Here is a 19569-nt window from a genome sequence, read left to right on the forward strand (position 1 = left end):
GCAAACAAGGCTTAGGAACTCCCCATATATTCATAGGCCTTCCAAACACCACTTTATAAGGTGTGAGGCCAGTACTGATCTAATAGATAACAATGCTAGAGGCAGGGCATCCGGCCATTTCAAAGACGTAGATGCCACGATTTTTGCTAGCTTCAACTTCAGAGTAGCATTATACCTTTCTACCAAACCTGCTGACTGTGGGTAGAATACAGCGTGGAACTTATGCTGAATTCCCAATCCTTTCAGGACGTACTCCTCTATTTTCCCGACAAAATGAGGACCATTATCATTCCACAAAAATTTACAAACACCATAGCGTGGGAAGTACTCTTTGAGCAGTACCTTAGCTGTTGTCAATGCTGTATTATCCTTTGTGGGGAAGGCCTCAATCCATTTACTGAAAGCACACACCACCACTAAGACATACTTAAGATTATTGCAACGCTCAAGCTGGATGTAATCCATTTGTAGTACTTCAAATGGTGCAGTAGGTGGAACAAACCCTCCTTTCGGAGTATAAGTCCCTTTAGCAGGATTGTACTGTAAGCATATCAGACAGGTCTGCACTACTCTTTTGGCCATATTAGCAATCTCAGTATGCTCCCAAACTTGTGTAAGCAATTTAGTAAATGCAAGAGCTCCAACATGTGCCAATCCATGTGTCATTTGAACCATTGCTTGCAAATAAGCGGCAGGCAATTTCCATCTCTCCATATCCTTGCTCCTCCAGCAACCCTCATCATCCAACACTCCCTCCTTTGCCCAGGTTGCGAGTTCCGCTTCAGACGCTGATTTCTGAATATCTAATATCTCCTCTCTAGCATCATGCCATTGCTCAGCCTGTTATTTCACCACATACATAGGCGAGACATTTTGTAACATAGCTGTTTCCCTCGCTATGCGATCTGCAAAAGCGTTTCCTTGTCCTACTTTGTCTGTCACTTTCTTATGTGCACTGCATTTGAGTATCGCTACTTTCTTTGGATGTAATAGCGCATTCAGGAGATCACGTACTAATTCTCCATGCATAATGTGCACCCCGTGTGAAGTCAAAAATCCTCGTTCCCTCCAGAGCAGGACGAAATCGTGCACTACTCCAAAGGCATACCGGCTATCAGTGTAGATATTCACACATAAACCAGCACTTAATTCACAGGCTTTCGTGAAAGCTATCAATTCAGCTGCTTGGGCCGATTTCTGCGGTATTCGTGCTGCTTCTACCACTGTCTTAAGTGTCGTGATCGCATAGGCTGCAGAAGTTGTACCATCTGGCAACCTTAAACATGATCCATCAACCCACAGTTCCCCATCTACATCTGGAAGTGGGGTATCCTGTAAATCAATACGACCCTTTGTTTGTTCTTCAGTCAGGAAAACACAATCATGGTGTTCTTCCTCCTGGCCCTCAGCAACTGGATACGGCAATAAAGTAGCAGGGTTCAAAGTGGCACATCTCTTCAGTGTAATATGTGGCGCCAACAGTGTTAACTCATATCCTGTTAAACGTGCACTCGTTAGATACTGGGTTTTTGTTTGGTTTTTAGCAGAGCGTCTACCGCATGGGGAACTAACACCAACAATTTGTGTGGCAAAACTATTCCCTCACTCTATCATATAGCCACTGCTGTTGCTGCAACTGCTCGAAAACACCCAGGTAATCCTCGTGCTACAGGGTCAAGTACTTCTGAAAAGTACACACAAGGTCTCTGTTTATTCCCGTGTGTCTGCACTAGGACTGACAATGCACACCCATCCTTCTCGTGTACATATAGTGTAAAGATCTTTGTATAATCTGGTGTACCTAGCACTGGTGTGGAACAAAGGGCTTGTCTCAATTGTTCAAAGGCATTCTGACATTCATCTGTCCATTCAAGGGGTATCGGTGTAGTTTTGGACAACAACGCTAACAAAGGTTTTATAATGTGTGAGAACCCCATTATCCACTGTCTACAAAAAGATGTTAAACCTATAAAAGCACGAACATCTCTCTGAGTGAGAGGGACTGGTGTATCTAATATTGCTTGGATTCGATCAGATGTCAATGCACGTCCCTCCTCAGACAAAAGATGACCAAGGTAGGTCACCTTTGGTCTACAATATAGTAACTTTTTCCTAGAAACCTTGTGATTATTCTGGGCAAGAAAAGAAAGCAGGGAAAGACTACTCTCTTCACATTGTTCCTGCGTGTCTGCTGCAAGTAAGATGTCATCAACATATTGTATAAGAGCCACTCCAGACTGTAAATCGAAAGAATCAAGCTGTCTTTTTAAAGCATGGCTATAAATGCTAGGGCTTTCAGTGTAACCTTGAGGAACTCGACAAAATCTATATGATTTGTTATTTAATGTGAAGCCAAACAGATATCGGCTATCGGGATGGATGGGAATCGAAAAGAAAGCGTTCTTCAAATCGATAACAGTAAAGGTAGTGGCTGTGGGCGGAATCAAAGTAAGTAAGGTGGTAATATCAGACACCACTGGATACTGAGGCACTATTATCTTATTAATTTCTCTCAAATCAATAATGAAACAATAGATTTTAGTGTCTGTATCTTTCTTTAAAATCGGAAGAATAGGGCTATTACAGACATTATAGGGGACTTCTTCCACCACTCCTGCAATAATCAAATCATGTACAATATGCATCAAAGCAATTTCACCTTCCCTGGAAATGTTATACTGCGGTACACGAGGCAAAGACGCCCCCTCCTTAACAGTGATACGTATGGGAGGGATAATCATCTGTCCCACATCTGTATCCGAAGTAGCCCATAACGTTTTTGGAAGAGAGGCTACTGCCTTGGTCTCTTGCATGAGGCACACTCTCATTACATCTGGGTAATTCTCATTCAAAATAGCCCGCACCCCTTCAGGGGCGCAACGCATAGTTGCTCGAAAATATTTAAGCATATCCAGTCCCATGATATTATCTGGAGTGTTTGGTGGCAACAAAAACGGACATGGGGCGATAAATTTATCAATGTGAAATGGAAGGGGTTGTGACAATGGGCTAAGAGAGGGAGTTCCATCAAACCCTATTGATGTAATTATTTCGCCAGAAAGGGGAGCCCTTGGAAACAAGTGTTTGGACAGAGCACTACGAGTAGCTCCTGTATCGACCAGAAACGGATCAGTAGAACCCAAAACATGCGCTGATACATATGGACCCCTTTGATCTACTCGTACTTCAACCGATTCCACACCCCATCCTACGCAATCCTATGCATGTACATAATCCTTAGACTCAGTAAACTCACCCTCAGCTATCTGATACTGATTCCGTCGATCAAAAGTATTATGATCAGCCTGACCATGACCCCTTGCTTCAAACCTACCACGATCATTCGCTCCACTCCTCGACCCTGAATAACTATTCTGCGTCCTTCCACTTCCTCGACCACGCTGATTACGCTGTTCTTGGAGCACTGGACAGTCTGAAGCCCAATGTCCAAACTGTTCACAGTATGCACACTGGTCCTCAGAAATATCGGAATGAACGGAAGACGTACCATACGATCCACGTCTACCCCTATCATTCCCTCTCGGCTGTGTAGCGTAAACCTGAGCCAACATCACCTTTGTGTTTAACTCCTTCACTTTCTTATCACTACTTTCCTTAGCCTCCAATTCCTGTCGTTCATAATACTGAGCCATGGTCAATAAAGAAGCAGGGGTCGCCGTGGTCCAGGAACTTTCACTAGTCTTTAATCGTTTTGCAATCTCCGGTAGGAGATTAGCCACGTACTTGTCGACGAACAAATGCCTGCCCGTGTCCTCTGTTAATAATTGCCCACTGTAGTCATGGAATGCTTCCTCAAAACGTGAAAAGAAGTGAGAAAACAATTCATCCTGTTTCTGTTTATAAGAAGCTAACATAGTCCAATCAATCTTCTTAGGGGGAACAAGCGTTTTCAATTTATTCAGAATAGCCCCGGGAAGATCTAAAATTAATTGGCATGGCTTACACGCTGGCTCCCTATCCAAATCAGCTTGAGCTAAGTCTTTCCAATCTGCACCCAGAATCGCTCGATCGTCAAACTTACGAATCACCCTCCACATATCAGGAGGCAATATTAACCCAAAGAAAAGATTGATATCAACTAATGTCATAACACACGAAGAAACAACCCCTTCCACTCCTTCATAGAAAGCTGCCGGGTTTTTACGAGGGTCAGGCAGAGCAGTCTTAAGTGCCATAACATCTGTTCTATTCTATGGCGTGTACACCCAGTTATATATAAAATAACCCTTTGCATTCACAGACGTTTTATCATCATCTGTACCTTGCCCTTTTGGAGGGACATATAAAGGCGTAGCTTCTCGCACATGCATAATATGAACTGTAGAACTCTTATCTGCTCCAAAGATAGGATAGTCTTTGGATATCTCTGTCGATCCAGACGCATCCGGGTCTGATGCCTTTTTTGCCGCGCGCAATTGTAGTGCCTCAACCCGCAGCTTGACCAACCGTTGGAAAAACGAATCCGCATCTGTAAGAACAAAAATACCTTTACGCAAATTCTCACGACCAACTGATACATCCTTTGGCTCCAACTCAAAGGAATATTTCCCGCCATTCTGTATCCTGCATAGACAAGGAGCAGCCAAACCAGGAATGAGACACGATTGGTCCGGTCTCGTATTTAGAGGCTCCCTTGCCCTGGTTTGGATACTATTGTGCTCCTAAACCCTTCATTTTCCTTACTTGCTTTGATTCCAAAAGCATAGGTACTGCTTAACAGACTACTTTGTGGACCACAATATTGGCCCCAAAAAACTGTTATGCTTTCAAGACAAACAAATTAATTCTTTGTCCTGAAGATGATGCCATGTATCTGTGTGTAGGCATTGAAACGCCGTCGACATAGTAGCATCATATGTACCCTACAAATAGAAAATTGTTCACAATGATGCTTTGTACTTTACCATTGTCTGTTCACTGAGATACTAGCACAGACCGCCTTTGTTGCATCAAGTTTACCCCCCTGTTTTGTCTTGTCCCCTGTGGGTTACTGGTTGTACCCACCTTGTAAAAAATCCTTTTAATGTTTTCCATATCTCTTAAAATAAAAACCTGTCCTGCTGGACAAAGGTCATACTGACTATTGAGTGTATGTCCATCAATTCTGCCTAATCCCTGAACTACTAGGGACCACTGTCTTTTGAAATAAGACAGAATTGACAGCATACTTGGGACACTTCCACCATGCGTACTGTAAAAGCATCCTCAGTTTGGGAGGGAATAGATTCTCAGTGCCTGCGGTAAGAGGAATTCCTCTATGTTGCCAAGGCATACAGAAAATGTTGGCAAAGAGGTCTTTCTCCAGGTTGCACTTTCCCATTTCAAAATATAACACCATGGCCGAAACAGCTGGGCATCCATGGTAGAAATCTTTAAATATGGTAGATCTACCTGTACCAACAGGACTGAGATGTTTCCCCGATATGTTACCAGATTGAACATCCGTCAATTAAACTCTAAGGGCCATATGTAGGTAATACATGTTTTTTCGATTCTCAAATTGCGATTTTTAGAGAATCGCAATTAGACAATCGCAAAACGCAATGTAGGTAGGATTAGCAACATTTTTTGTGAATCACACTTTTTCCTTATTTGCGAATCGCAAATTGAGATTCGCAAATAAGGAATACCTTCTCATTCATTTGTATGGGCTAGAAGGCCCATAGGACTGAATGGGAAGACATTCTCAATTTGTGATTCTCAATTAGAGAATCGCAAATTGAGAATGCAATTTCAAGGGTGCAAGGGTGTCAATAGGACACTCTTTTGCACCCCTGAAATAAACATGTGTGCACATGTGGCGCACAAACATGCGCTAAGGGCATGTATATGCGCCACATGGCACATTGAAAAATGCATTTTTCAAAGAAATCGCTAATTACCACCAACCTCAAGTTGGTGGGAATTTGCGATTCCTTAAGCCAAAAATTCGCACAACTTGGGTGCTTCCTACATTGTACTTAAGGAATTGCAATTTGCGATTCCTTAAATGCAAATTCAAAATAAGGAATCGCAAATTTCGCGATTCCTTATTTTGTGTGTGGGTTTTTGTGTGCTACATAGCGTACTGCCCAAATTGCGATCGCAAATGCTGAAATACTGCGAATTTCAGCATTTGAGTTCGCAATTAGCTTCCTACATATGGACCTGAGTTGTTCCTATGTCTGTCAGTGGAGAAACACCTTTGTAGTGCTTCTACTCCCATACCGTCAATTTATGGGGCATAAATTCGAATTTTGCCGAACTTTTAAAGTACGAGAATAGTGAAGCAGTGAACCTTTTCATAGTTAAAGCACGCTAATTTTCTATGCTCCTTTCTGACCTCCCTATACTTTTCCCAAGGAGAACAACGTTTCACCCTGAAAAATAAGAAACTTTTTCTTAAGTTGCCCATCTTTAAAATTTCATTTAAAGGTTAATTGCGTACTCGGAAATCTAATTAATATTAATATTATGATAATCACTCATCTATCAAATAAAATGAAAAATGACCACTGCAACAGTTTGTAATATTCATGCATACTTTCTAATAAAGTAATACTTGGCATTCGAGTGGGTAGCTTACAAGAGCATCTAATTAATGTCACTTGTTCTCAAATTAAAATTCGTTTTCTTTCTTTAGTTCTATAATAGAAGAGTGCATTTCATTTCAATAAATCCTCAAATATGAGAACAATTTACGTTAGGTCAAAATAATTATATCTTTTTTCAACTGTCTTTATTGATTATTTAATTGTGTTTTTGAGATTAATACAACTCCTTTCACTCTCGCTCTAGCGTGCAGTTCTCGAACTTATTTCATCTTCTCCTCATGTCATCTCTATGTATTTCACAATATTGCAAACCAATATTGCATTAAAAATAACAGCAGGGTGATTTTCTACTAAACTCACATATAACATAAGACGTTTGTGTTTTGCATTGAAATGCGCCTCTCCAGCATTTGGCAATGAGGGTCTGTAGGAAGGTGGCTCTCTATATAGTGCACTAAAAGAAGAACACTGCCTAGAGAGCCCAGTGGGTCCCCAATTGGCTTACAGAGGCTAAAGTAGATAATACTAAAGCTCTCTTTTGTGGCAGTGTGGGAGAACAGTAAGTCTTATCAGCGGGCAGTGCTTAGCATTTGTTGTACTCACAGAGGCAATACATGAGAAACACACTTAAAGAATAAATAGAGACCAAATTAAAAAAATAGCACTTCTTTTTTTTTATATTTTCTAAAACCAAGAACTTCATTCAACAGTAAGTACTGTTTTTATTAGAAATGATGACAGGTAAGTACATGTTCAAACCTGTGCACTTATACCTACAACACAATTCTATGGAAGGAAAAATCAGGGATGCATAAATATAGGTACAGTCAGTTTCCGGGGATCACCTTCAGGATTCGGAGTCGTAGTGGGCCAAGGTACTACTAGCAGTTCTTCAGTAACTGCCCAGGTTTTAACTGGGAGCAGAGCGCTGGTGAGATTGTAGCTGGGTGTGCTACGGTGAAGGTGGACCACCTGGATACAGGCTGGATAGGTGGACTTGTTGACCAGTCAGAGAGCTCCCAAATAGGGGCTTTGGTCACAAGGGGTCTTGAAGCAAGGGGGCAACAGCCAGTTCTTCTGTGCCCAGGTCAGGTGGCTCGGGTGCAGAATGGTTAGGGTGGCTGGGCTTGTGCGTAAACATGCTCCCAGCAGTTTGAGGCAAACAGCTGGCAGGGCACAATCTGGACAGCTGGGTGACTCATGAAGTGGGTCTCATTGATGCTGATGTCCCTCAATGGATGCTCAGTCATGGGACAGTGGGAATCTAGACTGGACTTTCACTGTTGGTGTTTGGTGCAGGGCATCTGGCACCACGACTGTTGGTGCTGAATGGCTCCAGTTAGTCCTGATATCTTCACAATTAGTGGGGAAGAAGATCTGACCATCCAGAGCACAAATGCATTCTACTGTTTGTTTTCAGCATCAGTCGGGCCAGGGAGCTGCAAGGAGGTGGACCAAAACCTGCTTGTTGCTGTCTGCGTACTGCAGAGAGCAGCTCTTCTACTCCAAGGGAGACTGTATGCAATTTTTAAAGTGCGGGCAGACTTTGGTATTTATCCAGATTGTAGGATGACTCACTATGTCGCGATTGTCAAGAGAGTTCTAATTTTTTCTGTTGCTCTTGCCAGGCAGTGACCCTTCTTTGTCCTTCTTCTCTTGATCCATCAAATGTGAGTTCTTAGATTTTGGGGTGCAGCCTAAATATTCAATGTAAGGGTGTTCTAGTGGAGTGACAGGTAGAAGGCAACGGGCTATCTATTTTTATGGTGTCTACACCCATTTTATGACCACTTCCTGTGGGAAGTGGGCATAACACTGACCCAAGTATACTAATCCCGTCCAAACCTAGAAGGGGGAATCTTAAAAGTGGGGACCATATCAGCTGGTTCACCTTGGGGGTGGGGCTAGCTGAAGGAGGGCACCCCTTCTAATCTTACTAATTATTCTGTCAGTCTTGCCGCCAAAAAGTGGGATCCGGACAGGGGGGTTGTCATCTCCCCTATAGGGAGAAGCCTGGGTCGCATAACAAAGGAGGCAGGGCCTTTAAAGCTTTTCACCCTGGAAAGGCTCATCCTACAGGGAGGAGGTGTAATGCTCAGCCCAGAGCAGGTTTTTTCTCTGACCTTCAAAAGCAAAGGCTCTTACCTCAGTTGGTCAGAAACATGCCTAGGGTGGCTGGAACATCAAGACCGGTCAGCCAACACACTAGTAGTGGGTGCGTTTTCAGGGGTCACCTCTTATGTACCCTCTGAGTAGATTTCTTTATAAATTCTACACTGGCCTCAGTGTGGGTTTATTAAGAAGAGATGTTTGGTAATAAAAATCTGGGAGTACAGTGAAGCCATCATGTAGCTGGGGAATGCATAATCACTGGTGTCCAGCCGATGAACTCGGTATTGCTTCCCCGTGCACTTGAGGTATCCAAAGGTGAACTTAAATATCTCAGGGACACATCCACTCATCCAAATATGCTCACAGATGGGTATGGTGCACCTTAGCATTGTTGGGTCTGCTGTAGGGGTGACTAACCTATACCACCTGCAGTGCTGGGTAAGCATAGCACACAGATATGTGTGCCATGTTGACTATTTGATTTTCTTCACGACAAAAAAGCCCAGGCTGCAATGGTAGTCTGCATGAGCTTGGAGAGGGGTCCCTTAGGGTGGCACCATTTGTGCTACAGCCCTTAGTAACCCACTTTAGATCCAGTGTCCTAGATGCCAGAGGTGCCACTTACTAGAAGCCTAAAGTGGTGCCAATTGTAGAACAATGGCAGAGTATGGAAACGAACACAGGTTCTGATGACCAGGCTAGGAGGAACCAGGTACCCTTTCAGTCATAGTGTTATCAGATACCAGGAAAAAAGTGGAGGGGATAGTTCAATAGTGTCCATTTTCCTGCAGGGTCAAATACCGAAAATATTTTATTTTATTCCTTCTTTTCATATGGCGCTGGAAGAAAAATGTGTTTCTATAAAGACGCTCTTCATTCAACAACACAGAAGTGATCTGTCATGAAATTTAACATCTCTTTTACAAGGTTTAGACAGGTACATTGAATATAAATCAAATAGTTCAATAAAAATGTAGTACAGTTATCGAGCAATGAGCTTTATTGACTCCAATACTTAACGCTTATGGGAAAAAAAAATTCTCTTAAAGAAAGGTATTTAATATTTCCAAGTGACACAGTCTCTACCAATTTTTCCGGAAAGGGTTTTATAGTGATTTATATGGAAATAAATAATTGAACTGCATAGAAGTGGCCCATGAGATAATTTTACTCAGCTACATGTATTAATGAAAATATTACATAATTATATATAAGCAATAGTATTCATATCTCATTCATACCACAATGAATATTACTAAGTAAGATATGAGAAAGACAAGGGTAAAGGTAGAAATAAGCGTCATCATTTTTCTCCTGTACCATCAAGGCCTTACCATGATGAGCTGCAGTTGATTAGTGCAGAACTAAGCTCATGTTTTTATGGACATGTAATGTGAAAAGTACATTTATCTAACCCAATATTTCTCACAGTTAGGTCCTAGTGTGAAGCTAGTAAACAGTGAGTAGGGTTTGTTTTTTATGCTTCTGAGCAGTGTCTAAAATAATGCACTAACTAGGTGAAGCTTCACTTTAAGCACTGCAGTCACATAACAAGAAGTTCTCTGCTCTGAGCTGATCCAGAAAATTCCATCATGATAAGTCACCCAGGGCCAGAGTACAAAGGGGCAGAATTACAAGCCCCTTGTGCCTCTTATGCTGCCACTGCATCACAAAAGTGATGCAACGGCGGCATAGGAGGCGCCAGCACCATGCTGCAGGGTATTTACAAAATGGCGCATCTGGGAGATGCGTTTCGTTGTAAAACCCAGTCCCACATGTAGGCGTTCCGGCGTAGGGGGGGGCGTTCCGAGCCAGGAACGCCTCCTAAAAGTGTCTGAGTGAATCTACAAGATACACTCAGCCACTTTTAGGGCCATGCTGCGTCAAAACCCTGTGCCTGCTTGAAGCAGGCGTAAGGATTGATACAGCATTTTAAGGATAGGGCACCCGCGAGCCTTGCTGGAGCTGCATCGCGCTTGCAACGCAACTCCAGCAATGCGCCACCTTGACAGCAGCAGATGCGTCACACATCTGTCCATTTTTGCCCCATGGAGCGCCGCATTTCAGTTCACATTAGTGGCATCGGTGCACTTTTGCTTTCTTTGGGTGTTGAGCAGACTACACATTCCTCTGTGTGTCATAGGGTGATATGTATCATTGTTGTTGTTGTTGTTTTTATGATATTAGATGTATATGTGCAACCTTTCTGTACTGAAGATGGTTCCAAGGATCTACTCGACCAACGGGGGACCGAAACTTCGACGCCTAACACCGTTGTTGCATAATTGTTAAATATATTGGATGCTAATTTAACTATATGTTGTGTTTAACTCTCATCAATGTGGTTTTATTGAATATCCATAACTAACGGGTAAGGTGTTTATATATAATACCGTCAAATATTATATGATTGTGTTGGTAGTATTATTGTTGCCCGATATCTATTTGATGATGTTACAAGTGGAATAAAAACAAACTGTTTTGATATATTTAGGGATATCTGCATTCAATCCATGCCTGTGACTACTCAGACTAAGTGTTCATGTATATGACATTATTGGAAATGATTAATATTTTTCAAATGTTTCCACTAGGGATAATGTGCTTTTGTTATGAAATGAAATGAAAAAAGGTTCTTAATAAAGCGCACTGTGACCAAACGGCTTCCTGGCGCTAGAGGTAGGGACTGAGGGAAAAAAGGGAGAAGCCAAAACTGTTTAGCAAGAGTAGGCAATAGAAAACAGATGGGTTTTTAGGGCCTTGAGGAATTGAGAGTAGATGGTAATTGATCTGATTGACAGAGGGAGTCTGTTCCAGAAAGTGGGACCCAAAACAGAAAATCTGGTGCCTCCAGTTTTGGATCTGCGAAACCGAGGTACATTGGAAAGGAACTGATTAGAGGAACGGAGGGAACGGTTGGGAGTACAGGGAGTGATGAGAGAGTTAATGAAGGCTGGGCCTATGCGGGCCCGAGCCATGAAGGAGGGATCTCTGAGAGACAGGAAGCCAGTGAAGAGCTTTCAGAACGGGAGTAATGTGGGAAGACTTAGGGAGGTGGAGGATAAGGCGGGCGGCCTGATTCTGAACAGCCTGTAGGTGGCGGAGTTCGTAAGCCTGAATGCCCACGTACAGGCTGTTCCCGTAATCAAGACGGGAAAGAATCATTGCCAGGATAATGAGCTTAAGGGCATCAGGAGAAAAGAAACGGGACACCTTTTAGATGATTCAGAGAGAAAGAAAACAGGAGGAAACAACTGAGCTGATCTGGCTATGCATAGAGAGGTCCTGGCTGACTTTAATACCCAAGATCTTTGCAGAGGCCGCTGGTACAGGAGGGGGGCCAAAGGTGGGCGGCCAAAAAGCGGCCGACCAAGGGGAAGAGGAAGGGCCAGTCAGGACCAGCTCCGTCTTGTCCAGATTGAGCTTCAGTTGATTCTGATTCATTCAATCTGAAATAAAAACTAAAGTGGAGTGGAATTTGGGTAGGGAGTGCAAGGGAGAAGAAAGATCAAAAACAAGCTGGGGTCATCCGTGTAGTTGTACACAGAGACCCCCATATCGAGGAGGGAAAGAATGAGGGGATGGATATGAAGGTTAAAAAGGAGAGGGGACAGGGAGGAACTTGGCAGGAAAGATGTACCGCCTGAGTCCGGTCTTTGAGAAAAGAGGCGAGCCAAGAGAGGGCAGTGCCCCGAACGCCCGCTGCGCAGACACGGTCGAGAAGAATGGATTGGTCGACCGTGTCAAACGCAGCGGACAGATCGAGGAGCACCAAGGCCTGGGGCAAGTTAGAATCTGCCTTACTCTTTAGCTCGTCCAAGACGGACAGAACAACTGACTCAGTTGAGTGAGCCGGTCGGAAACCCGCTTGGTGGGAGGCCAGAAGGTGGTTGTCCTCGATGTAGGAAGAGAGACAGGAAGTGATACAGCTCTCCAGGATCTTTCCAAGGTAGGGGAGAAGGGAAATGGGTCTAAAATTAGAGGGGAGGGAAGGGTCTAAACCAGGTTTTTTTAGAATAGGACGAACTATGGCGGATTTGAAATATTTAGGGACTGAACCAGAGGAAATAGAGGTATTAAGAAGGGAAAGAGGAGGGTCAGGGCAATGGGTAAAGAGCACTTTCAAAATACGAGCTGGCGCACAGTCAGCTGGGGAGCCGGACTTAACTTTCTGAAGAAGAGCCAAGAAAGCGTCCAGGGAGATAGGGGGAAACCGATTAAAAGGAATGGAGGACAAAGAGGGGGCAGGGGACGGGGGAGACGGAGGAACTGAAAGAATATTAGATTTAATCTTGGCGATCTTCTCCAGGAAGAAGTCATTGAGGGAAAGGCAAAGGTCTTGGGAAGGAATAAGGTTCGGATTGGCTCTGTCAGAGGCAGCAAGGTTGTGAACTATAGAGAAAATCTCCTTAGGCTTATTAGCTGACAGAGATATTCTCTCTGAAAAGTAGATAGTTTTGGCTCGCAGAATAGCTTTTTTGTAGCTCGCCAGGAGCATTTTGTATTTAGCTCGGAGGACAGGGCAGTATTTACGCCTCCAATGACGTTCGGAGCGTCTAAGGTCCAGTTTGATGATTTTTAGCTCGTCTGAAAACCATTTTTGGGCATCATGGGGGTGGCAGGTCTTAACTTTCCTGAGGGGGGCGACAAGATCACAGGAGGAGGACAGCCAGTGATTCACGGCGTCTATTTGATGGTCTATAGAGGGGTTGCATAAGTCAGGGCCGGAGGAGGCAAGGGAGACACAAAGAGAGTCAAGGTCTACCCGGTTCCAATTTTGAGCCATGACGTTTTTAGGTAGGGGGGGCTTCTCTTGTGTTCCAAGCTCGATGGAGAAGGAGATCAATGAATGATCACACCAAGTGCAAGGAAGGATAATAGGGGAAAGGATGGGACGGTTGGCTGACCAAATTTGGTCCAAAACATGACCGTGGGTATGAGTGGGAGAGTGAATATGTGAGAGAAAGTTAAGGGACTGAAGGGTAGCTGAGAAATCCTTAGAGGACAGGTCTTCCCTGGGGTCGCCCGGCCAATAATTAAGGTCCCCCAAAAGAAGAACAGAGGAATTATTGACAACGAGCGTAGCCAGTAGTTCTTGCAAGGCAGGAACAAAGGAGGGCATGTACTGCGGAGGGCGATAGAAAAGGGCTATTGTAAGGGGGGCCCGGAGATTGACTGAACGGGCAACTATGAAATCTACTCCAAGTATGGGAGGATAGGAAAGAAACTGAAACTGAAGGCTAGAACGAATGATCATCGCCCCCCCCCCCCGAGTTTGCCAGTGGGACGATCCGCCCAAAGAGCGTAGTAAGAGTCGGGGAGGGCGGAGAGAAGATCAGGAAGGGAATCAGCAGAGAACCAAGTCTCCGTGAGAAAAAGGAAATCGGGGGTGTCAGTGTCCAGTAAATTAAAAATCTCCAGCTGATGTCTACCTGCAGATCTAGTATTGAGCAGGAAGGCAGTGGCCGTGCTAGAAGAGGAAAGGTAAGAAGGTGCTGGAATCGGAAATATTTGAGACCGGGGGGAAGATGGCATAAGTTGGGGTCGTGAGGCCGATGGAGAAGAAATATCCAATGAGATAATGCGCTGAAGCAGGAGAGGGTCAATATGCTGACCTGTAATGAAAGACAGAAGTTGGGCTGGGGTATAGGATAGGAAATGGGAAGGGTCCACGGGCGCAGACGGGCTTGCCTTTGGCGCGCTGACGGCGCGCCCGCTGCGCCCGTCTGCTGCGCGACCGGGGGAGACACATTATATATAGAGGGAGAAGAGGAAGGGGCGTGGCCTGTAGGTGGTGGGCATGGCCTGTGGCCTCTGGGGAATGGAGGCGAAAGGGTAGTGGCCCGCAGCAGCGCTTGATTCAGCTGCGCGGGGGTGCCCAGAGCATGGGAGTCAGGAGAGACAAGAGCCCAGAATGGGGAAAGCCAGTAAGTAATTGGCATTGTATTGCGGAGCATCCATGGTGGCGGAGCCGTGACGCATAATAACTGGCGCATCCCTGCTGATATGATGGTATGCGCCAGTTATGGTAAATCTGCCCCCATGATTTTGCATACCGATTTCCAAACCACTGTTAGGAATTCGGTATTCTTAAGGTATCATACTCACTGTTACTAAATTTGTGAATCGTTAGGATTCACATTTGATATTTAACAATTACTAAATAGCAATTCTGTAAATAGTGAATCACTATTTAATAATAACAAATTTCGAAAGTGGCTTTCAGAAGCAGCTGGATGACCTAAGAATGAGGAAGTGAGGTTCCACCTGCTTTAATGAGTTCACAGATTCACAGAGGAATGCAGACTGCGTGAGAGCTGTAGTTCTCTTACTTTTTGGAGATGTTTTGGATGTTTTGTGCTTTGCATGTTCCAAGAGGAGAATGAGAGGGGACGTGAGGGTTCAAAAGGAAGCTGAAGATTAACAACAAGCAGCTTGAGGTGCTCAATGAAGACTGTGTGTCACATCAAGATGAGCTCTTTTAAAAACTTAATTCCTGTTACCAGATAGCAGGTAAAAATATCTATAAGGACATCCAGGAAAAGATAAGCGCTGTTGAAGTGACCTAGTGCACAATCAAAGAAATATGAAAGCCCTGGTACGATCAGCAGTCCTGTATCAAAGAAAATCTGATAAGAGACTCAGGGAAAAGGGGGCGGACCATCCACCCAGCCGACTTCAGCATCTATTGAATACTTGATAGAGGCTATAGTTCAGTCTGAACGCATTGTTGATCTCTCAGACATTGGTATTCCTATCCCAACCAGTACAATGAAAGGTAAGATACATTCTTTAACATTCATTCCTGTTTTGAGGATTAGTTATATTTGGCAACTTTTAAAACCCTACTAACAAACAAAACTACATATCCATCCATATCACCTTACTAATGTATCACTGGAAGTGTATTCACTGCTATAAACAATAGCAATTTTTTTTTCATTATTTATTACCCAACAATTATTGCCATTTAACCCCTTCAGTGCTGCGCGAATTCCTCTGCTGTGCTGAAGGTTCTAAAGAACCTATGGACTCATGACGGAACGGTTCCGTCATGAGCACAGGCCAACCGACGCTCATGACGGAACTGTTCCGTCATGAGCACAAAAGGGGTTAAGAAGAAGAGAAGACATTTGTTAAGAAATAAACATTGCGGGGCATGTTATCAAGAACGGCGTTCAAATTATCACAGGCTTAGGGGCAGAAAACTGCGCCGATAATGGCCTTGATATTATGTCCTGGAGAATTCCAATAGTAGCCCATGTTCGCACCAGAACATGGACTTCTATTGGAATTCGCAAGGGCATATTATCAAGCCCATTATCACCGCTTTAGCAGCAGTTTCCTGCCGCTAAACCGGCGATAATTTTAACACAGTTTCTTGATAATATGCCCCTGCATTTGTTACATGGAAAATAGAATAACATACTTTTATATTCAGTAAACCAAAACACTTTTTATCTATCTCACAGATGTACCAACAGCAATATTTGAGGAAAAAGAGCATGATAAAACTCAGGACACTTCCTCAGATATGAAGTGAGATAACAATATGACACCAGCACTCACAGCACCTGTGTCACCAAGACATAGAGCAGCAGTTTCTCCACTATCTGACTGTAATGATGACAGAGAAAAGAAAACATTAGACATGCCTACAACCCATTCTGGTACCAGAGCCAGTCAAATGTGTCAGTTTCTTTATCAACTCAGACGCAATACAAGCAGAAGATGAGTTGTAGGTTTTTCTGGGGCATCAGATGAAGGTACCAAAAGAGCTATTTTTTGGGGTTTGGTGCCATTAATGTTATCTGTTCTGTGTCTCCATTGCATTAAAGCAGTGTGGACAAAGTGTAGTGTCCATAAATAAAAACAATGTGCAACTGAAAGAAGGCCTAGAAAATCTATGAATACTGCAAGGAGAGGCAAAAAGCGTTTTCTGATAATTTCAGACAAATCACCGCTGTAAGTACCAACTTATGCACAGTAATGAAAGAGGATAACATCAATCCTCAGTTGATGTGCAGAATAGATGGCTTTGCTAGGTCTCAAACATGCAACAGCAATAATATCAAGGTGCACAGTGAACATTCAGATGGGAATGGGTCATTACAGTGGGGACATAGCACATCACCAAGCGCTAGTAACCATTATTAAGGAAAACATCCAGACATCTCTGCAATGGGCAAAATTGCTAGGCATAACAGTGAGGAGTTGTCAAGACTCAGTAGCATTTTAACTCCAGAAACTATGGGGCAGATTTATGTCAACAGTTAATGTGTGCCACAGCTACGCCACCCATGGTGCGCCGCATTTACAATGCGGCGCACCATGGTGCAAAAACGGCACAGATGTGTGACGCATCTGTGCCGGAAAGGTGGCGCATTGCTGGAGTTGCGTCGTAAGCGCGACGCAGCTCCAGCAAGCCTCGGGGGTGCCCCATCTTCACAATGCTGCGTCAAGACCTACACCATAGGCGCAAGGGCATCATAAATCTGCCCCTATAACTTTGTGCAGCTCTCGCACGTAAAGTGCAGCAACAGATGTCTCAGAAACTCAAAATGCTGGACACAGAATGGGTCAGTGGAGTGAGATGCAGGAACAAGCATTAACAAAGATTGTTTGATATCTTTGTTATATTTTTCAGCTTTCTTAAAATATTGTATTATCAGAAGTGGCATATCTGATTTATCACATTATATGCCGTTTATTTTATTTGGTCCACAACTTGGAAAAAATCCTGCAGCAAAGTGATTGAAAATGTTTCCTTTTTTTTGTAATTAAATGTAAAATTGTTCCTTACTTTAAAAATAATTTCTGGTAATCTCATCAGATCTTTTTTGCTTTCTCTTGCCCTTGATTCTTTTGTAAGGTGATATTGTGAAACATTGTGATGGCAAAGCATGCCCACTGTCTCCTACATTGTCAAATAACTAAATTAATAAGTGACAGCATTGTTTCTGTTATATACGTATATAAATATAGAAATAATTACTAACTAAATATCATTCAGCAAAATCGCCTCAAAGAAGGCTTTCGTGATTCCCACTATGCCTAAATATGACGGCATTGTGTGCACTTCCTGGGATTCTGGCCTCTATATCAGTAATTATAGTTGAGGCATTGCACACAACTTGAAAATTTAATGAATGAGTATTTATATGATTTATAAATATAAACTCATAATCAGTTAAAGGGCATGTTTGAACTTTCCGTTGGTAGTAGGAAATTGAATACAATTTACCTCAAGGTGCCTGGCACAAGGTGCAGGGATTAACAGGGGGAAAAAAATCAACTTTGTTTCCTATTCTTCGCGGTACACGTCAAGGCTGTCCGTCATCACCACTTCTGTTCGCCCTGTACATCGACATATTCTTAAATAAATTGAACCAAGCGGAAGATATAGTACCGGCGCATGTCGCAAATACCAATTACAGTGTTCTCGCTTATGCAGACGACATTTTGGTGATTACCACTGATATTGCAAAGGAGCTACCAAAGATAGAACACCTTGCCACCCATTTCGGGTTATAAATTAAACCTGGCCAAAACCCAAATCTTATACATCGGCCCGCATCCCTTGGTACATTGCAATAGAGTATCAGTAGCGACATACTTGGGTATTAAAATTACAACACCAGTGTCTGCAATTCCAGAGCTTAATTTTAATATTAATACAATCCTTAAAAAAGCTAATTCTTCATTGGAGCGCATAGATCATCTTCATTTATCCTTATATGGGAGAAATAACGTTTTTAAAATGCTTGTACTTCCGAAATGTGTATATATGTTTAGAACAATTCCCCCTTCAAATTCCCCTCAAGTTGTTTTAAGCAACTAGAACGGATGTTGGCCAGATTCATTTGGGGGTATAAGCACCAGCGCAGAGCTTTTAAGAAAATGATCCTCCCAAAGATAAGGGGTGGTTGGGGCATTCCATATTTTATGTTTTACTATTTTGCTTCAGTTCTACAGTTTATTACCCCTTTGATAATAGGTGTGAAGGCCCGAATTCCAGGGAGCCACTCACCATCAATATATGAATTTGCATTGGGAGTGGAGGCCCGTGGCTGCCTTTTAAAAAATGTTGAGCCCAGTTACTTAAAAAAACTAAGTTCAAGATTTTGAAAGCGGCGTTTGCAGTATGGAAGCAGATTAGGCGCCATTTAGGGATTCAAAAAATGTCATTAAATACACCCCTTTCATCCATTATTTTCCCCTCGAATTTTAGAGATCATATAATGGTCAGATGGCGGAACTCTGGTATTCACTGTGTGGGCGACTTATGGCAAAATGATCATCTTATATCCTTTCCTGAGTTGTTGGCTAAATATAATCTTACAAGCTTTGATCATTATAAGTATCTGCAAATATATAGCTTTTTTAATACACTACTGGAAAGGTTTGGTCTTCAAAGGATTCCTCCTATTGATAGCTTGTATAGCAAAAGGAAAACAGTTTTTTTTTATAACCTATTAATTTCATCATTTTCAAGTGATATAGCGAGTCACCAAGAGAGATGGGCGACAAAGATTGGCATTGATAATATTATGATAGAAGAATCTATTGCCCTGGCTAATACTATATTGATAACTGGGAGATCACGAACGCAACATTACATGGTTTTATTTGATCTATATTATACGCCATCGAAAATTGCTAAATGGGGATCAACAAGAGGCTCATCATGTAGTAGATGTGGTTTGTTTGCTGCCGATGCAGCACATATGTTTTTTGCTTGTCCTCAATTAACTTTATTTGTCTCTGCAATTCAAACTTTTTTATCACTCTTGCTGGGCTCTACACTTATTTTGACAGATGAACTAGTGTTAATTGGATTATCCTCGGAAATAGTGTCAGAGAGGAAAAATGATTTACTGTTTATATCTATGGCAATTATGCG

The sequence above is a fragment of the Lissotriton vulgaris genome, chromosome 1_1 (genome assembly GCF_964263255.1).
Source record: "Lissotriton vulgaris chromosome 1_1, aLisVul1.2, whole genome shotgun sequence".
In the NCBI taxonomy this organism is placed as follows: domain Eukaryota; kingdom Metazoa; phylum Chordata; class Amphibia; order Caudata; family Salamandridae; genus Lissotriton; species Lissotriton vulgaris.